Source organism: Stenella coeruleoalba (genome assembly GCF_951394435.1).
Source record: "Stenella coeruleoalba genome assembly, chromosome: 9".
In the NCBI taxonomy this organism is placed as follows: domain Eukaryota; kingdom Metazoa; phylum Chordata; class Mammalia; order Artiodactyla; family Delphinidae; genus Stenella; species Stenella coeruleoalba.
In genome coordinates this window covers 35875627-35897895 of record NC_137155.1, presented here as the reverse complement: position 1 = coordinate 35897895, position 22269 = coordinate 35875627, and positions in this window count along the sequence as shown.

The following is a 22269-nucleotide window of genomic DNA, read 5'->3' as shown; positions in this document are numbered from 1 at the left end:
TACCATGTTTTCTTTTTGCTTTTTTAGACATATGCAACATCAACAGTCTCTAGATGTGGATATATGTTTTTAAATGAATTATTCTAAATTGCTGAAATTTAAAGATTTGATTTAAACACCTTTTTTTCTATCAGTGTATTTTTTAAAACTAATGTCTGCAGAAAGCATTGTACCGTGTACATTAGATTCAGCAAATACACCATCCATTCCTTGCCCTTGAGTGTTTAACACTAAGGTAGAAAACCCAAACTGGACCTTAAACATTCTCTGAGATCCATGAGGTAGGTAAGAATCATGTATGTTGTGTAATTTCCACCACTTTTTTTTTTTTTTTTTTTTTTTTTTTTTGCGGTACGCGGGCCTCTCACTGTTGTGGCCTCTCCCGTTGCGGAGCACAGGCTCCGGATGCGCAGGCTCAGCGGCCATGACTCACGGGCCCAGCCGCTCACCGGCATGTGGGATCACCCCAGACCGGGGCACGAACCTGTGTCCGCTGCATCGGCAGGCGGACTCTCAGCCACTGCGCCACCAGGGAAGCCCTCCACCACTTTTTACAGACCTTTGCATAGTCATTAAATATTTGCTGATCTAATTAATGAATGATAAGGGAGAACTATATTTATCAGAGGATATTAAATAACAGCATGAGTTTGGATTTGATGTTTTGAGTAATAGGGAGCTATTTTAGCTGGTGAATTTTGATATAAACAAAGCATTTTAAAGAAAATTGCTTACTATTTGAAAGTGGTGGACTTTCCTGGTGGTGCAGTGGTTAAGAATCCACCTGCCAATGCAGGAGACACGGGTTCGAGCCCTGGTCCGGGAAGATCCCACGTGCCACGGAGCAACTAAGTCCGTGCACCACAGCTACTGAGTCTGTGCTCTAGAGCCTGCAAGCCGCAACTCCTGAGCCCGTGTGCCACAACTCCTGAGCCCATGTGCCACAACTACTGAAGCCCATGCACCTAGATAGAGCCCGTGCTCTGCCACAAAAGAAGCCACCGCAGTGAGAAGCCTGCGCACTGCGATGAAGAGTAGCCCCTGCTTGCCATAACTAGAGAAAGCCTGGGTGCAGCAACAAAAACCCAACACAGCCAAAAATAAATAAATAAGTAAATAAATTTATTAAAAAAAAAAAAAAGAAAGTGGCTTCCTAGGGCAAAAGCTAGAGTATCAATAATTTTCTTCTCTAGTTCTTACTGGCTTATTTAATTTTTATTGATTTCCTTCCAGAATTCCTCTCAATCCTATTCACTCTTTTCAATTCTCATTGCTCTATTGTAATTGATGCCAATGTCACATCTAAGCAGGATAATAGAAACTGTGTTAAAGCCAGATGGCTTGGCTTTTAATTCTGGTTCAATTACCTACTATCTATATGACCTTGCACGGATCTGTGTGCCTCAGTTTTCTCATCTGAGAAAGGGGATTAGTACTTACTTCATAGGGCTGTGAGGATTAAAGTTAATAAGTACCTAGCCTCTGTCTGACACAATGCCTGGCTCATAGTAAGCCTATATTAACCATCAGTGAGGATTATTATTACTACTACGACTACTGCTACTACTATCACCCATCAGCCTTCTAACTAGTCTAACAAGCCCCTAGCTTTGCTCCCTTCTAATTCATTCTGTATAATGCTGCCAGAGTTAATCTTTCGAAAATGCCCTGCCTCAAACCTCCCAAAGGCTCCCCTTGGTCCCCCAAATGAAGTGTAAACTCCTAACATGGTTACGAGGACTTTCAGTGCAGGCAGCCCCCAGCCTTACAGCCCCAGTTCCAGTCATACTGAAATTTTTTCTGTTATTCAGCTGTGCCAAGCTCCCTGTTGCCCCCATGCCTTGGGAGAGGCAGTTTCCTTTGACTGCAGTATTATTTCCCTCCCCGTCTCCTGCAGACTTCACTTGTCTAACCCCTACTCACTCCCTCATACTGAACATTAATAAATATGCCAGGCAGCCCACCTTGGCCCTTCGCTTAGGCTGGGGTCCCTGCTCCATTGTGCATTATTGTAACTTCTTGCGTCATAGTCTGCCTCCACCGTTAGATCATATCCTATCTGGCTCAGTATTTTCTCTACGGGATCTATCACACAGGGTCTGACACGTGGTAAGTGTTCGAGAATGTGTTTTTGTACGCATGAATGTATACATGAACAAATGTGTGAATAATTAGACGATTTTTCATAGGCATCAAAGTTTGTTCTTCCTCTAAGCTGAGCTCGCTCCATCTTGCTTTATCCCTTGGAAATGGGAAACTCCTTCTGTGTTCCTAAATGTGGCACTGTGTTTCATGCCTTCATGAATATGTTCCTTCTCCCTCCAATGTTCTTCTCCACTTGGCACATGTGGCAAGGTCCTGTGTGTCCAGCAGTGAAGAGCTCCAAGGCCATCTCTCTTGTGAAGCCCCTGCTGCAATTCCCCTCCACAGAGCTACCCAGCCATGAGCTATGCTTTGAGTTGACGCGTGCTTCCACGATTTCGCTGTGCTACACACTTTTATGTCTACATGCTAACTAGAGTGTATGAATCTCGAAGGAAGGATTCAAACCCTATTTTTGTTTTTCCCAGAGCTTGCGGAATACCTGGCACCCATCGGTATTTCAACGGGTAGAAGTTGAATTGGAAGTTGAATGTCATAGAAGCCAACAGAGGTGAGTTTTAAGAAGGCAGTGTTGTTGAGTGTTGCCAGATGTGATGGGATAATCCAGAGACACAAGAATTCATGTGCAGGGTTGTATTATATATATAAAAAAATAGTGCTAACCTCAGATGTAGGGGAATTAAGAGATTACATGATAAGTAAGTAGAAAACTTAACATAGTCCTTTCTGTTAAGCATCGAACATCTGCCCCATAGTAAGAATTGCTTTACTCTTAGTAACAAGTCTAATATCTGAATATCTAATAACAAGTACATGTTGTCTGAGGATATTTTCTCTCTCCAGGCCCCCACTGTTATTCTAAAACTCCCATTAGCATTGTTGTGAATAATGACAAGTGAGGATGGTGAATCAGACTTTTAATTGGCCCTGAACTGATCACCATGAAATTTAATCATTTTCTCAAATACTGTGAATTTGATCCTATAGTATGGCTATTACAGAAGATAAGTCTTAAAAACCAAACTTGTTGAAAAAATTCTGCTTATCTCGTGAAAGAATGGCATTAGGCAGACATTTTAAAATGTCAGCTACTATTGTAATTCAAAAGAATGATCATGAAGTGTTAGGAAAACACAAATGAAATTAAATGTGAACTAGTTAACCCCTAGTACCGTCCTCTCACATCTAATTCACATGTGTTTGGCAAGTGTGCTGGACTCCAAACCTTGAACCCAAGCACTTTGCAAAATCATATGTACATGGCTTATTAAAAAACAGTTACATAGGTGTTGGACAAGCTCTCAAATTGATTCTGTAAACAGAACAAGTGGAGGAGGAAAATGATAATGGAGTTAAGATCATGGGCTCTGGAGTCAAATTTCTTGAGTTCAAAACTCATTCCACCCCCTTCCTCCTACGGAACTTTGGGCGTTATTTGATCTGTTTCCTTATCTGCAGAACTAGAAAAAATAATGTCACCAAACTCAGAGAGTAATTATGAGGTTTAAATAAGACACTGCTTTGAAGAGTATCTGGCACGTTGTGAGGGCTCAATAAATATTTGCTATTATCATTATTATTAGTTCTACATAAAGGAATATCAATCATAATAAAACCAAGTTAGAATTTAGAGCATATTTGTTAAGCTGCTGATGAAGATGATGATTATTAAGAACTGTTATATTTATTTTCTGCTCTGTGCTTGATGCTGGGTAAGATGCTCTAGGGGAACAATTTCATTTAGCTTCACAATGGTACTGTGTATAAGTATTATTAACCCTGCTTTATAAAAGAGGAGATTAAGACTTGGGGACTTTTCAAACTTTGCTCAAGATCACAGGGCTGGTCAGTACAGAGCCAGATTTCAAACCCAGGTGTGTGAGACTCCTAAGCCAGCACCCTACACATGCTCCTATGCTGTAATTCAGAGTCTGACGGAAAGGAAAGTTGAGGAAATGGACGCTTGTCGAGTGCCTGTTCATTGCAGCGTTATATGTTTTCCATTAATCTGTGATGCTTCTCAATTTTTAATCAAGCCAATTTCCTAATCTGGGAAAGGATTTAGGAAAAGAGTCTACCATGTAAGGTTTTACTAAAATAGCCCTGGGTTCCCAAAAGGAACAATAGACCTTTGTGCGAAAGGTGAAATGATGCCCCTAGTTCATTGTTAGGCAACTGTATGAAAGCTGGGGGTCAAGAGCTTTGCACAGCAAACTGCTTCGGGGCCAGAAAACATCTCCCTTTGTCCTATGGGACCATGAATGGTGTACAGTTGGTCAGGGGGAGAGGGAGGCATGTAAACTAGAATAAGGAGAGATCAGGCAATGTCCAGGAGATAGAAAGACAAGATGAAAGAAATTTCTGGATGGCCAGAGGTCAAGGCAGAAACTGTTAGGTGCTAATCTACACCTCTAGCTTGGTATTATCTTCAAGGAAGCATGGGGCTACGTCCTCAATAGAAGTTCTAAGTTGAACGTACCCTGTTCCTAAAGATAAACTGATATACCAAGCTCCCACCAGAGTTCCTGTGCCCTGACTTCCCATTGCTCATACTCCCAGCCGTCTCAGACCTTTTCATGACTATGATTCCCATGGCTGTACGCTGTTGACTTAGCGTCTCTGATTTTAGAAACCGAATATCTGACCTTCGCCCCTCATTTCCTACCAAAAAAAACCCCTTCGTTCCCACTCTATTCCTCCTCTTTGTTCTGCCAGTAAAATTTGTTTGGACAATTGCCAGTGCTTTGTGCGTTCTGTCTGTTCATGTGTGTTTGTGTTCACTTTGTTTGTTTGTTTGGTTTTTCCACAAGTTGCCACACATTACCTCCCCTGGCCAAGTGGAGAACCTGGAAAGTTGAGAGAAAAGCACTTTAGGTCTTTGGAAAGAGGTGGAGCTTGCTCCATGCACCAGCTAGGCAAGTGACAGACCGGTCTAAAACAAGTAGGAAAATAATCAGCATTTAAGGTGTGAGTACAGCCATCTAAGAGCTTATTAAAGGTCCAGTCCTGCCCGAAGCACTTTCTGTTGATTATCTCCTTTAAACCTTATGTTCTTTGACATGGGTCCTCTTATTTTACCAATTGTATATATGAAGAAACCGAGGCTTAAGAAGGTAAAGCACTGAGTCAAAGAATCTGCAGTGTTTGATGTTGGGATAGTGGTTACGTTTCAGGGTATTGACTGGAGGGAGTGGCCCAGGGAGACCCACTGTGGAGCTGGCTGTGTCTTCTTTTTTGATCTGGGTGCTGGTTACATAGGGATGTTTGCTCTGTGAAACGTTGTCACTCTTTACATGCCTCGTCTATATTACATTTCAATAAATGTTTCATTTTTACAAACTCTAATAATAATTTAAAAAATGACTTCTTCATGGTCTCCGTGGAGGAGCTGAAATAGAATGCAGGTCTTTCTGTCTCCTGAGCCCAAAGATTTTAACAGAACACACTGCCTTCCCTTTGATCGTCTCAGGGTATACCAGATAACAAAGAGTATGGGATTGAATCTCCCGAATATGTGGAGTTTTGCTGTCTGAATCATCTCCTTGGGGAAATAGCTTGTCCCTGATAGTATAGAAGAAATGTTAGGCACACAGTCACTGCAGAGGAGACATTTATTATGGGTTTGGGGAAAGAGGATGTTGAAACAGGCATGGCCTCTGCAGTGCAGCAGCAGGAACAAAGACTTGGTTTCCAGGGGCCTTAAAGATTGTCGAGGAGTAATGACTTGTCACCCAAAATTAAGTTTACGTTTTCTTTGATCCTAAATCTGTCCAGTGCACTAAATTGGGCTCCAATTCCATGACCCTGAGCTGGACAGCAGAGTGGAAATGAAGCTAACCTGCAGTTCTGAGTTAAGTCACCCCTCCCCCATGAAAAAGGGAAAAAAAAAAAAAAGGAACCAAGAAACAATATCACGGACAAAAGTGGAATAGACAAACCAGATAAGAGAAGCTTCAAACCAACCGGGACAGTCAGGTAAAAACTAATGGGGTCCAGTAGACCTGAAAGTGCAGAAAGCAGAACAGGACGAGGCGGCTTGGTGTTATATTGGAGGCAGGGTCTAGAGAGGTTTCTAAGGCACTATGACTTCACCCTCCGGCGGGAGCAGACTATGTAGGACACCAGTTGTTTGGGCTGCTCTAAGGCAGCCAGTCAAGCCTCCAAGTACTTTAGGTATTTAGTAACTCCGTATGCGCTGCTTGTCACAAGGAGAAGGTGGATCATGGAAATTGTCTTCTGTTTCCTAACATTCCTAATAAAATCTTTACAAATTCTTCATGTCCAACCACGGTGACATAAAGTACTCTGGTTCCCCCGAAGCCTATTAAAAGTCTCTGACACCTGCGCACAGCTCTGTTTTCCCCTTGGACAAATACAGGAAAATAATGGGCGCTTCACTAGTCCCTTTCCCGTAGGTGTTTTCCAAGTTCCACAGACAAATATCCTCCGTATTTTGTCTGCTGAAATATTTATTTCAGTGTCACTCGGAGTTTGGCAGGTCTTAGCTGACCAGGTCATTTTTTTCCTTCCCTTCGGCTAAAGTTGCATAAACCTTCAGGTCAGAGAAGGCCACTCTACAGAAAAGGAGTCAACAGCACTTCCTTCTACTTTTGTGACCTGAAATACTCCATGGCAGACTGTGCAGACCTTATCTTGTTTCCATTGCTTTAGACACGTAGGAGGTGCTAACATCACTTCAATACTTTGTTTTGTTTTGTTTTGTTTTCTACCTAAAGGGAGAGAGGCCCCATCTCTTAGGAAATGACATATTGAGGCTCAGTCTAGGAAGTTAGCATAAACCACACATTAGTAACTGAAACTTTCAAATTCATGCTGATGGAAAAAAAAGGAAAGCAAAAAGTTTAAATTATTGTTGATTACCAAATGCCATCAGAACAGGGAGGAAGAGAGAGGAATAGCAAAAAGTTTCACTAAACCTAAAAATTGGTGCTGTGAAAGGCATAATAAGAGATGATGAATATGGCAAGATGGCGATAATCATCTGTCCTTTGAAGTGTTGTCATAAGGATGAGAAGAGTTGTCTGTAAAGAACCCACTGAGTATTAATAGGTGCTAGACGAGGTTCTAAGTATTTTACTTGTGTTACCTACTTCTATTATCTTTTATTCCTCACAACCACTTGTAAGGTAGAGACTCAACGCCATTTTACAGATAAGGAAATTGAGGCAAAGAGGAGCTTGAAGTTTTTGCCCAGAAGAAGACAGCTCCTCATTCTGAGTCAGGATTTGAACCTAGGCGTTCTAGCTCTGAAGATCACAGCATTAACCTTTGGCTTTTCAGAACTGACCTCAGTATACAGAGGAGTTTTGAGCAAGGTCTTGGCTGGTGGGATTTGACCAGGTGGGGGCAGCAGGAGATGCTCAATACTTCAGCCAGAGGGATCTTTGCAACATGCAACTCTACTGACTTTATTCTTGTGCTTAAAATCCAGTAAGGGTTGGGTCCAAACTTCTTTGTAAATGTAGCAAAGCCCTTCATGATGTGGTGTCTGCTTATCCCTTTAACTCATGCTGTTGTTCGGTTTCTCTTGCTATTGTTTTATTGTGGTTTAAAAAAAATGTTTCATTTCTTTAGTACATTATATTTGATTTTGCCATACTCTGTTTTAGTTGCTCATATACATGTCTGTCTGAGAGGCTAAAATCCTGTGAGGGAGGTTCCATGTTTGTTTTCTCTCTGTTATCCTCCCAGCACTAGGGAATAATGATTAGTTTTATTGAGTTTCTCTCCATTTGATACCTTAAAAATGAAAAAACAAAACAAAATTAAATTAACTAAAAAAGCCACCCAATGCAATTCTGCATTTTCCTTGGATTAAAGAGGGAAAGATTGATCTAAAATTATGTTCTAAATGCTGAGTACCAGACTTAACTGCAGAAAAAGCAGATGGGCATGCATTTTTCACATGGATTCCCATGCCCAGATATTTAGTTGTTAATAAGCTCACGAGTGATTCCAATAGGCAGCAGCTAGATCTGGGGACCACTGATGGAGCATAGGCTCACGTGGCAAAGTTACATCTGGAAAGGGGATCCCTGGGCATCATCTGTGCATTGAATTCCTGGGATGAGAAGCCACATTAAACAAGATGAGGGCATGGCAAGACACAAACAACAAAAAGTTTCCAGCTTCAGACATAAGGAAATTATTTGGTTAGATATAACATAATCTTCTTTTGAAGGCCAGAAAGTACCCTAGCCTCTGGAAGAAAATCTTTTCAGCATGAAGAGTGGAAGCAAAAGGTATTTTTGGTTGAACACTTACTTAACCAAAACACTCTAATTTCAGAGCATTCCAATTGAGAGTTTGTGTCACAAATAAAATAAATAAGACATTTCAAGCCCGAATAGCCAGTTTCCTTTTATTTATCCTCTCCTTTTCAAGGTACTACAAATAATGACTTTACGTTGATTAGTGCCAAAGTAATACATATTTTCGCATTAAAATTTTCTCTTAAACCAAGTCGTTGCTCACTCATGCCATGACCTTAAGAGGCTGTTTAACTTTTCTAACATTCACTTTCTTAAGGAAGAGGGAAAAGGAGAGGAAAGGGAATAAATGGTTTCAAATATCCTTCTAACACTAATATTTTAAGATTCTTTGATTCATCGGTTATAGGTACAAGGTCTAGGCAAGCTGAATTTGGGGATATGCTCCAGTGGAAATAATTCTCTACAGAATTACAGACAAACATTCTGTTGACCTTAAGTGAACTTACACCAAGTTGGTAAATTCCATCATAACTCCCATCCTGGACTCACAGCTGCTTGTGTCAACATTGATTTGTAGCTATAAGGTTGGCCTTTGTACAACTATTGTCTGAAACAAGTTTCCCATTTGTGTAACATATGGTTTGGTTTATATTAATCAGCATGACTGAAGGAGTAATTCTTCAATCTGAGTATATGAGCTGAGTATGTGTATGTGGACAGGACAAGGCATACCTACCTTTGTGGAGGTACCCTTAGAATTTCCGCTTCATTCTGAGTACCTTTATGGCAGGCCTCTACCTTGTAGGTGGAAGATTTCCAAAGTGCCCTTTCCTAAGAGTGTGAGAGTAGCTATAGGAAATTTTCCTAGTCTTCTAAACTGGCAGGGAGCTCAATCTTCCAAACTCTGATTCCCATGTGCTCAGTAGCTATTCATCAGCCCTTCATAGTGGTTTCTCAACAAGTTCTATCATAACTGTTCAATAGCCCTTATAATAGAGGTGATTCATTCCATCAGCATATCCAAAAAAATGTTCATTCAGGCTTTCATCCTTTCACCTATTTTCGGTTTACGGCTAAGAAATATCATCCGTATCTGAACTTTCTTAAATGAAATGGTCTTTTTAATAACTGAGTTTTCTGCATATCCAATGGGTAAGTCTCAAACATTTTATTTTGAGCCTTATTTATTTATTTATTTATTTGCGGTTCGCGGGCCTCTCACTGCTGTGGCCTGTCCCGCTGCGGAGCACAGGCTCCGGACGCGCAGGCTCAGCGGCCATGGCTCACGGGCCCAGCCGCTCCGCGGCACGTGGGATCCTCCCAGACCGGGGCACGAACCCGCGTCCCCTGCACGGGCAGGCGGACTCTCAACCACTGAGCCACCAGGGAAGCCCTGAGCCTTATTTTTGAAACTAATTTCAAAAATAGTTTTTGTCCACTTCCCTAGTTTAACAGGTGTACTAGAAGGAACAACCCATGATCTATTAGTGTTTGTTGTCAGTAGAATGTTATTGAATCTTTCTTTGATCACTGAAAATTTTTTCTATGGTTAATCATTCTAAATATCAATCCTAATTTTTCGTGACTCTAAACATAAAAGATATTGGAGAGAGTCCCAAACCACCTCAGCAATAACTCTTGGGGCCATTTGTTGGAACATATAATTAGTTGGAACAGCTCCATCTCCAAAATCTTTGACAACAAGAACTGACCATTTGACCAGAGCATCCTTCATTTCCTGCGCTCTCACACAGCTAACTCCCACGAGGCCTCCTCTGTCTGATCACATCTGGATCTCCAGTCCCTCTCCACAATCTCCCCTCCCCTCCCACAAGCCCAAAAGCTTCCAAGTGGCTTCACTTCCATCTGCCCTCCGGGGACATTGTTTCAACCACTCTCTTGAGAATGTCCCAGTCCCCTTGGAAGTTCTTGTGTCCTCCATACACGAAATACCCCACCAAGGATCACAGTATGCTTTCTTGTCTTCATAGCTTCTAAGCATTTCTGGAAACAACTACACCACTAAGAAGTTGGGTGTTCACAAAAGTGGGTGACCCCTGAGCTCAGGTGTTTGGTAATGTGCCTCAGCAATTCAGTTCTTATTTTGCTTGAACATTTCAGTCTCCCACCCCCTTGCATAGCTCCTTTACACTTTTACTAGTTTTTCACAACTCACTAGTGAGCCATTTTGTGTTCTCTTTCTCACTTTTAGAACATAACCTTCCAAACGATTTTATGGACAAAATAGAGTTTTAGGAATGAATTCTCTCAATTTCTCCCTTTCATACCACACATGTTATCAAATGTGTCTAGTGGGTCCAGTCTCAGAATGTGAAGTGTCCCATCTCATAGTCAGAGACGATTTTTAATTTATGTTTTAGGTCTAAGATACTTCCATCTTTTCCAAGCTCTTGATCCAGCCCTCAACCTCCCTTTTCAAGCTCTTCAGCTGACTGGTTCTTGTCACTATGTAACATGCTTAAGTTTCTCTCATCTTCAAACAAAACCAACAAGCAAAAAACACCACCCCATTTGTTCTGAGTGTTCCCTCTATCACCCTATTTTCCTCTTCTCAATCATAACCAAACTTCTAGATAAAAAATTGGTATTTTGCTTTTCTACCTCCTAATCCTTTTTCGTTCTGCTTAATTGGCTCCAACCTACATCACATCACTGAGATCGCCCACGGTAAGATGTTCCTATTTGCCAAGACCAAGTGCATTTTTCAATCCATATTCTGCAGTTTTCCTTCACCATTCATTCCTAGTTTTCATTCCATACCTGTCTGGCTGCACCATCTTTAGCCTGCTTCATACTGCCTGTCATTCTTTAGACGACAGAGCTGTTCAAACATTTTGCCTTTGTTCCTCTTTGCTTCTTATTCCCAATTCTTGCTGGCTGTTCTTTGCTCAGTGACAATGAACTCCTATACACTGATGACTTCCAAATTTATACTGCTAGCCCAGACAAGAATTCTGCAACTCATATCCATATATTCAGCTTCCTGTTTTGCATTTCTAACTGAATATTCCATGAACTTCAGGTATAATAGTTAAAAACTAAGCTCACTGTTCATTTCTCTTCCTACTGACCTATGCAAACATAGTCCTCTGTTCGCATTCTGGGTTTTAAGCCCCTCATCAGCGCTACCACTAGCTCAAATGGAACATTGTGGGAATTAAAACAGTGTGCCCTTTCTACTTTACTTTTATCTTTCAGAAGAAATGTCTTAATGTGCAGATTTTGTTAAAATTAGACACTTTACCAGCATTTGCCAGAAATTTTTCATAATAAATATACAAATCTATGATGCCTGCCTGAGATTTGAATATAGCCCTTTAGGGTCATGCAGTGCACAAATTCTTCAGACATAAATGGTGACCTGACCACTCCACCTAATATACTATGGGAGTATTCCTAGATGTAGATGTCTTGCCAGTATTACCATCTAAATAAATGTACACTCTACCCTTTCTTCTCTGGAATTAGAACATGGCCCCATTTCAAACCCTTATTCTAGGTCAGTTCATCTGCCTCTTAAAAACAGCCTAGCCCCTTCTAATCCACTCTCAACATTGCCACCAGAGTAATATTATGTGATACATAAATAGGATCATGACCCTTAACAAATAAATTAATTTTGTATAACGTACATTCAAAAAGATAAACAGATCCAAATGGGCAGCTCATTTTTTACAAAGTGAATACAGGTAACCACCACGCTGGTCAAGAAATAGACCATTACCCGTTCCAAAATCAGCCTAGGGCCCCCTCCGAGTCACAACCTCTCTCGAAAAATATCACTAACTAGATTCACAACACCATGAACCTGTTTTTGCCTGGTTTTGAATTTTGTACAGGTGTGATCATTTGGTATGTACTCTTTTGTATGTTGCATCTTTGTTGCAATGCTTTTGGTAAGTAAGGTTGCCAGATTTAGGGAATAATTTCTGATAAATATTTTTTTAGTACAGTCAGCCCACCAAATCCCCGGGTTCCACATCCATGGATTCAATCAACCACAGATTAAAAATATTTTTTAAAATTCCAGAAAGTCCCAAAAAGCAAAAATTGAATTTTCTGCATGCCAGCAACTATTTACATAGCATTTACATTGCACTAGGTATTATAACTAATCTAGAGATAATTTAAAGTATATGGAAGGGTATGCGTATGTGTAGGTTGTATGCAAATACCATGCCATTTTATTTATTTATTTATTTTTTACATCTTTATTGGAGCATAATTGCTTTACAATGGTGTGTTAGTTTCTGCTTTATAGCAAAGTGAATCAGCTATACATATACCTATGTCCCCATATCTCCTCCCTCTTGCGGCTCCCTCCCTCCCTCCCTATCCCACCCCTCTAGGTGGTCCCAAAGCACCAAGCTTATCTTCTGTGCTCTGCCGGCTGCTTCCCACTAGCTATCTGTTTTACGTTTGGTAGTGTATATATGTCCATGCCACTCTCTCACTTTGTCACAGCTTACCCTTCCCCCTCCCCATATCCTCAAGTCCATTCTCTAGTAGGTCTGTGTCTTTATTCCTGTCTTACCCCTAGGTTCTTCATGACATTATTTTTTTCTTATTTTCCATATATATGTGTTAGCATACGGTATTTGTCTTTCTCTTTCTGACTTACTTCACACTGTATGACAGACTCTAGGTCCATCCACCTCATTATATATAGCTCAATTTCGTTTCTTTTTATGGCTCAGTAATATTCCATTGTATATATGTGCCACATCTTCTTCATCCATTCATCCGATGATGGACACTTAGGTTGTTTCCATCTCCTGGCTATTGTAAATAGAGCTGCAATGAACATTTTGGTACATGACTCTTTTTGAATTATAGTTTTCTCAGGGTATATGCCCAGTAGTGGGATTGCTGGGTCATATGGTAGTTCTAGTTGTCGTTTCTTAAGGAACCTCCATACTGTTCTCCATAGTGGATGTCCCATTCACATTCCCACCAGCAGTGCAGGAGTGTTCCCTTTTCTCCACACCCTCTCCAGCATTTATTATTTCTAGATTATTTGATGATGGCCATTCTGACTGGTGTGAGATGATATCTCATTGCAGTTTTGATTTGCATTTCTCTAATGATTAATGATGTTGAGCATTCTTTCATGTGTTTGTTGGCAGTATGTATATCTTCTTTGGAGAAATGTCTATTTAGGTCTTCTGCCCATTATTGGATTGGGTTGTTTGTTTTTTTATTATTGAGCTGCATGAGCTGCTTGTAAATTTTAGAGATTACTCCTTTGTCAGTTGCTTCATTTGCAAATATTTTCTCCCATTCTGAGGGTTGTCTTTTTGTCTTGTTTATGGTTTCCTTTGCTGTGCAAAAGCTTTGAAGTCTCATTAGGTCCCATTTGTTTATTTTTGTTTTTATTTCCATTTCTCTAGGAGGTGGGTCAAAAAGGATCTTGCTGTGATTTATGTCATAGAGTGTTCTGCCTATGTTTTCCTCTAAGAGTTTGATAATTTCTGGCCTTATATTTAGGTTTTTAATCCATTTTGAGCTTATTTTTGTGTATGGTGTTAGGGAGTGATCTAAACTCATACTTTTACATGTACCTGTCCAGTTTTCCCAGCACCACTTATTGAAGAGGCTGTCCTTTCTCCACTGTACATTCCTGCCTCCTTTATCAAAGATAAGGTGACCATATGTGCGTGGGATTATCTCTGGGCTTTCTATCCTGTTCCATTGATCTATATTTCTGTTTTTGTGCCAGTACCATACTGTCTTGATTACTGTAGCTTTGTAGTATAGTCTGAAGTCAGGGAGCCTGATTCCTCCAGCTCCGTTTTTCGTTCTCAAGATTGCTTTGGCTATTCGGGGTCTTTTGTGTTTCCATACAAATTGTGAAATTTTTTGTTCTAGTTCTGTGAAAAATGCCATTGGTAGTGTGATAGGGATTGCATTGAATCTGTAGATTGCTTTGGGTAGTAGAGTCATTTTCACAATGTTGATTCTTCCAATCCAAGAACATGATATATCTCTCAATCTATTTGTATCATCTTTAATTTCTTTCATCAGTGTCTTATAATTTTCTGCATACAGGTCTTTTGTCTCCTTAGGTAGGTTTATTCCTAGATATTTTATTCTTTTTGTTGCAGTGATAAATGGGAGTGTTTTCTTAATTTCACTGTCAGATTTTTCATCATTAGTGTATAGGAATGCCAGAGATTTCTGTGCATTAATTTTGTGTCTTGCTACTTTACCAAATTCATTGATTAGCCCTAGTAGTTTTCTGGTAGCATCTTTAGGATTCTCTATGTATAGTATCTTGTCATCTGCAAACAGTGACAGATTTACTTCTTCTTTTCTGATTTGGATTCCTTTTATTTCCTTTTCTTCTCTGATTGCTGTCACTAAAACTTCCAAAACTATGTTGAATAAGAGTGGTGAGAGTGGGCAACCTTGTCTTGTTCCTGATCTTAGTGGAAATGCTTTCAGTTTTTCACCATTGAGGATGATGTTGGCTGTGGCTTTGTCACATATGGCCTTTATTATGTTGAGGAAAGTTCCCTCTATGCCTACTTTCTGGAGGGTTTTTATCATAAATGGGTGTTCAATTTTGTCAAAAGCTTTCTCTGCATCTATTGAGATGATCATATGGTTTTTCTCCTTCAATTTGTTAATACGGTTTATCACATTAATTGATTTGCATATATTGAAGAATCCTTGCATTCCTGGAATAAACTCCACTTGATCATGGTGTATGATCCTTTTAATGTGCTGTTGGATTCTCTTTGCTAGTATTTTGTTGAGGATTTTTGCATCTATGTTCATCAGTGATATTGGCCTGTAGTTTTCTTTCTTTGTGATATTCTTGTCTAGTTTTGGTATCAGGATGATGGTGGCCTCGTAGAATGAGTTTGGGAGTGTTCCTCCCTCTGCTATATTTTGGAAGAGTTTGAGAAGGATAGGTGTTAGCTCTTCTCTAAATGTTTGATAGAATTCGCCTGTGAAGCCATCTGGTTCTGGGCTTTTGTTTGTTGGAAGAATTTTAATCACAGTCTCAATTTCAGTGTTTGTGATTTGTCTGTTCATATTTTCTATTTCTTCCTGATTCAGTCTTGGCAGGTTGTGCATTTCTAAGAATTTGTCCATTTCTTCCAGGTTGTCCATTTTATTGGCATAGAGTTGCTTGTAGTAATCTCTCATGATCTTTTGTATTTCTACAGTGTCAGTTGTTACTTCTCCTGTTTCATTTCTAATTCTATTGATTTGAGTCTTCTCCCTTTTTTTCTTGATGAGTCTGGCTAATGGTTTATCTATTTTGTTTATCTTCTCAAAGAACCAGCTTTTAGTTTTATTGATCTTTGCTATCATTTCCTCCATTTCTTTTTCATTTATTTCTGATCTGATCTTTATGATTTCTTTCCTTCTGCTAACTTTGGGGCTTTTTTGTTCTTCATTCTCTAATTGCTTTAGGTGCAAGGTTAGGTTGTTTATTCGAGATGTTTCCTGTTTCTTAAGGTAGGATCGTATTGCTATAAACTTCCCTCTTAGAACTTGTTTTGCTGCATCCCATAGGTTTCGGGTCGTCATGTCTCCATTGTCATTTGTTTCTAGGTATTTTTTCATTTCCTCTTTGATTTCTTCAGTGATCATTTCGTTATTAAGTACTCTATTATTTAACCTCCATGTGTTTGTATTTTTTACAGATCTTTTCCTGTAATTGATATCTAGTCTCATAGCATTGTGGTCAGAAAAGATACTTGATACAATTTCAATTTTCTTAAATTTACAAAGGCTTGATTTGTGACCCAAGATATGATCTATCCTGGAGAATGTTCCATGAGCACTTGAGAAAAATGTGTATTCTATTGTTTTTGGATGGAATGTCCTATAAATATCAATTAAGTCCATCTTGTTTAATGTATCATTTAAAGCTTGTGTTTCCTTATTTATTTTCATTTTGGATGATCTGTCCATTGGTGAAAGTGGGGTGTTAAAGTCCCCTACTGAGATACACCAGAAATACATCTACGCGTGGAACAACTCCTACGGAGCACCTACTGAACGCTGGCAGAAGACCTCAGACCTCCCAAAAGGCAAGGAACCCCCCACGTACCTGGTTAGGGCAAAAGAAAAAACTAAACAGAGACAAAAGGATAGGGACGGGTCCTGCACCAGCGGAAGAGAGCTGTGAAGGAGGAAAAGTGTCCACACACTAGGAAGCCCCTTCGCGGGTGGAGACTTCGGGAGGCGGAGTGGGGGAGCTTGGGAGCCGCGGAGGAGAGCACAGCAACAGGGGTGCGGAGGCAAAGTGGACAGATTCCAGCGCAGAGGATCGGGCCGACCGGCACTCACCAGCCGAGAGGCTTGTCTGCTCGCCCGCCGGGGCGGGCGGGACTGGGAGCTGAGGCTCCGGCTTTTGTCGGAGCGCCTGGAGTGGACTGGGGTTGGCGGCGTGAACACAGCCTGCAGGGCGTTGGTGCGCCGCGGCTGGCCGGGAGAGAGTCCGGGGAGGGGTCTGGACCTGCCGAAGAGGCAAGAGACTTTTACGTCCCTCTTTGTTTCCTGGTGCACGAGGAGAGGGGATTAAGAACGCTGCTTGAGAGAGCTCCAGGGACGGGCGCGAGCCGCGGCTAAGAGTGCGGAGCCCAGAGACGGACAAGCCGCCGCCAGGAGGCCTGTGTGCGAACACAGGTCACTAGCCACACGCCCTTCCGGGGAGCCTGTGCAGCCCCTGTGTGCGAACACAGGTCACTAGCCACACGCCCTTCCGGGGAGCCTGTGCAGCCCGCCACTGCCAGGGTCCCGGGATCCAGGGACGGCTCCCCCGGGAGAGCGCACGGCGCGCCTCAGGCTGCAGCGTCACGCCGGCCTCTGCCGCTGCAGGCCCGCCCCGCACTCCGTGACCCTCCCTACCCCCCGGCCTGGGTGAGCCAGAGCCTCCGAATCAGCGGCTCCTTTAACCCCGTCCTGTCTGAGCAAAGAACAGACGCCCTCCGGCGACCTACACGCACAGGCGGGGCCAAATCCAAAGCTGAGCCCCTGGGAACTGTGAGAACAAAGAAGAGAAAGGGAAATCTCTCCCAGCAGCCTCAGAAGCAGTGGATTAAAGCTCTACAATCAACTTGATATACCCTGCATCTGTGGAATACCTGAATAGACAACGAATCATCCCAAATTAAGGAGCCCTGTGGATGAAAGGCTCTTGGTGCTGCAGCCAGGACTCAGTGCTGTGCCTCTGAGGTGGGAGAGCCAACTTCAGGACACTGGTCCACAAGAGGCCTCCCAGCTGCACATAATATCAAACAGCAAAAATCTCCGAGAGATCTCCATCTCAACGCCAGCACCCAGCTTCACTCAACGACCAGCAAGCTACAGTGCTGGACATCCTATGCCAAACAACTAGCAAGACAGGAACACAACCCCACCCATTAGCAGAGAGGCTGCCCAAAATCATAATAAGTCTACAGACACCCCAAAACACACCACCAGACGTGGACCTGCCCACCAGAAAGGCAAGATCCAGCCTCATACACCAGAACACAGGCACTAGTACCCTCCACCAGGAAGCCTACACAACCCACTGAACCAACCTTAGCCACTGGGGACAGACACAAAAAACAACAGGAACTACGAACCTTCAGCCTGCAAAAAAAAAAAAGGAGACCCCAAACACAGTAAGATAAGCAAAATGAAAAGACAGAAAAACACACAGCAGATGAAGGAGCAAGATAAAAACCCACCAGACCTAACAAATGAAGAGGAAATAGGCAGTCTACCTGAAAAATAATTCAGAATAATGATAGTAAGGTTGATCCGAAATCTTGGAGATAGAATGGACAATAGAATGGACAAATTGCAAGAATCAGTTAACAAGGACCTAGAAGAACTAAAGATGAAACAAGCAACGATGAACAACACAATAAATGAAATTAAAAGTACTCTAGATGGGATCAATAGCAGAATAACTGAGGCAGAAGAACGGATAAGTGACCTGGAAGATAAAATAGTGGAAATAACTACTGCAGAGCAGAATAAAGAAAAAAGAATGAAAAGAACTGAGGACAGTCTCAGAGACCTCTGGGACAACATTAAACGCACCAACATTCGAATTATAGGGGTTTCAGAAGAAGAAGAGAAAAAGAAAGGGACTGAGAAAATATTTGAAGAGATTATAGTTGAAAACTTCCCTAATATGGGAAAGGAAATAGTTAATCAAGTCCAGGAAGCACAGAGAGTCCCATACAGGATAAATCCAAGGAGAAATATGCCAAGACACATATTAATCAAACTGTCAAAAATTAAATACAAAGAAAACATATTAAAAGCAGCAAGGGAAAAACAACAAATAACACACAAGGGAATCCCCATAAGGTTAACAGCTGATCTTTCAGCAGAAACTCTGCAAGCCAGAAGGGAGTGGCAGGACATATTGAAAGTGTTGAAGGAGAAAAACCTGCAACCAAGATTACTCTACCCAGCAAGGATCTCATTCAGATTTGATGGAGAAATTAAAACCTTTACAGACAAGCAAAAGCTGAGAGAGTTCAGCACCACCAAACCAGCTCTACAACAACTGCTAAAGGAACTTCTCTAGGCAAGAAACACAAAAGAAGGAAAGGACCTACAATGACGAACCCAAAACAATTAAGAAAATGGGAATAGGAACACACATATCGATAATTACCTTAAATGTAAATGGACTAAATGCTCCCACCAAAAGACACAGATTGGCTGAATGGATACAAAAACAAGACCCATATATTTGCTGTCTACAAGAGACCCACTTCAGACCTAGAGACACATACAGACTGAAAGTAAGGGGATGGAAAAAGGTATTTCATGCAAATGGAAACCAAAAGAAAGCTGGAGTAGGAATTCTCATATCAGACAAAATAGACTTTAAAACAAAGACTATTAGAAGAGACAAAGAAGGACACTACATAATGATGAAGGGATCGATCCAAGAGGAAGATATAACAATTGTAAATATTTATGCACCCAACATAGGTGCACCTCAATACATAAGGCAAATACTGACAACCATAAAAGGGGAAATCGACAGTAACACATTCATAGTAGGGGACTTTAACACCCCACTTTCACCAATGGACAGATCATCCAAAATGAAAATAAATAAGGAAACACAAGCTTTAAATGATACATTAAATGAGATGGAGTTAATTGATATTTATAGGACATTCCATCCAAAAACAACAGAATACACATTTTTCTCAAGTGCTCATGGAACATTCTCCAGGATAGATCATATCTTGGGTCACAAATCAAGCCTTGGTAAATTTAAGAAAATTGAAATTGTATCAAGTATCTTTTCTGACCACAACGCCATGAGACTAGATATCAATTACAGTAAAAGATCTGTAAAAAATACAAACACATGGAGGCTAAACAATACACTACTTAATAATGAAGTGATCACTGAAGAAATCAAAGAGGAAATCAAAAAATACCTAGAGACAAATGACAATGGAGACACAACGACCCAAAACCTGTGGGATGCAGCAAAAGCAGTTCTAAGGGGGAAGTTTATAGCAATACAAGCCCACCTTAAGAAACAGGAAACATCTCGAATAAACAACCTAACCTTGCACCTCAAGCAATTAGAGAAAGAAGAACAAAAAAATCCCAAAGCTAGCAGAAGGAAAGAAATCATAAAAATCAGATCAGAAATAAATGAAAAAGAAATGAAGGAAACAATAGCAAAGATCAATAAAACTAAAAGCTGGTTCTTTGAGAAGATAAACAAAATAGATAAACCACTAGCCAGACTCATCAAGAAAAAAAGGGAGAAGACTCAAATCAATAGAATTAGAAATGAAAAAGGAGAGGTAACAACTGACACTGCAGAAATAAAAGAGATCATGAGAGATTACTACAAGCAACTCTATGCCAATAAAATGGACAATCTGGAAGAAATGGACAAATTCTTAGAAATGCACAACCTGCCAAGACTGAATCAGGAAGAAATAGAAAATATGAACAGACCAATCACAAGCACTGAAATTGAAACTGTGATTAAAAATCTTCCAACAAAGAAAAGCCCAGGACCAGATGGCTTCACAGGCGAATTCTATCAAACATTTAGAGAAGAGCTAACACCTATCCTTCTCAAACTCTTCCAATATATAGCAGAGGGAGGAACACTCCCAAACTCCTTCTACGAGGCCACCATCACCTTGATACCAAAACCAGACAAGGATGTCACAAAGAAAGAAAACTACAGGCCAATATCACTGATGAACATAGATGCAAAAATCCTCAACAAAATACTAGCAAAGAGAATCCAACAGCACATTAAAAGGATCATACACCATGATCAAGTGGGGTTTATTCCAGGAATGCAAGGATTCTTCAATATACGCAAATCTATCAATGTGATAAACCATATTAACAAACTGAAGGAGAAAAACCATATGATCATCTCAATAGATGCAGAGAAAGCTTTTGACAAAATTCAACACCCATTTATGATAAAAACCCTGCAGAAAGTAGGCATAGAGGGAACTTTCCTCAACATAATAAAGGCCACATATGACAAGCCCACAGCAAACATCATCCTCAATGGTGAAAAACTGAAAGCATTTCCACTAAGATCAGGAACAAGACAAGGTTGCCCACTCTCACCACTCTTATTCAACATAGTTTTGGAAGTTTTAGCCACAGCAATCAGAGAAGAAAAGGAAATAAAAGGAATCCAAATCGGAAAAGAAGAAGTAAAGCTGTCACTGTTTGCAGATGACATGATCCTATACATAGAGAACCCTAAAGATGCTACCAGAAAACTACTAGAGCTAATCAATGAATTTGGTAAAGTGGCAGGATACAAAATTAATGCACAGAAATCTCTGGCATTCCTATATACTAATGATGAAAAATCTGAAAGTGAAATCAAGAAAACACTCCCATTTACCATTGCAACAAAAAGAATAAAATATCTAGGAATAAACCTACCTAAGGAGACAAAAGATCTGTATGCAGAAAATTATAAGACACTGATGAAAGAAATTAAAGATGATACAAATAGATGGAGAGATATACCATGTTCTTGGATTGGAAGAATCAACATTGTGAAAATGACTCTACTACCGAAAGCAATCTATAGATTCAATGCAATCCCTATCAAACTACCACTGGCATTTTTCACAGAACTAGAACAAAAAATTTTGCAATTTGTATGGAAACACAAAAGACCCCAAATAGCCAAAGCAATCTTGAGAACGAAAGAAGGAACTGGAGGAATCAGGCTCCCAGACTTCAGACTATACTACAAAGCTACAGTTATCAAGACGGTATGGTACTGGCACAGAAACAGAAAGATAGATCAATGGAACAGGATAGAAAGCCCAGAGATAAACCCACGCACATATGGTCACCTTATCTTTGACAAAGGAGGCAGAAATGTACAGTGGAGAAAGGACAGTCTATTCAATAAGTGGTGCTGGGAAAACTGGACAGCTACATGTAAAAGTATGAAATTAGATCACTCCCTAACACCATACACAAAAATAAGCTCAAAATGGATTAAAGACCTAAATGTAAGACCAGAAACTATCAAACTCTTAGAGGAAAACATAGGCAGAACACTCTATGACATAAATCACAGCAAGGTACTTTTTGACCCACCTCCTAGAGAAATGGAAATAAAAACAAGAGTAAACAAATGGGACCTAATGAAACTTAAAAGCTTTTGCGCAGCAAAGGAAACCATAAAGAAGACCAAAAGACAACCCTCAGAATGGGAGAAAATATTTGCAAATGAAGCAACTGACAAAGGATTGATCTCCAAAATTTATAAGCAGCTCATGCAGCTTAATAACAAAAAAACAAACAACCCAATCCAAAAATGGGCAGAAGACCTACATAGACATTTCTCCAAAGAAGATATACAGAGTGCCAACAAACACATGAAAGAATGCTCAACATCACTAATCATGAGAGA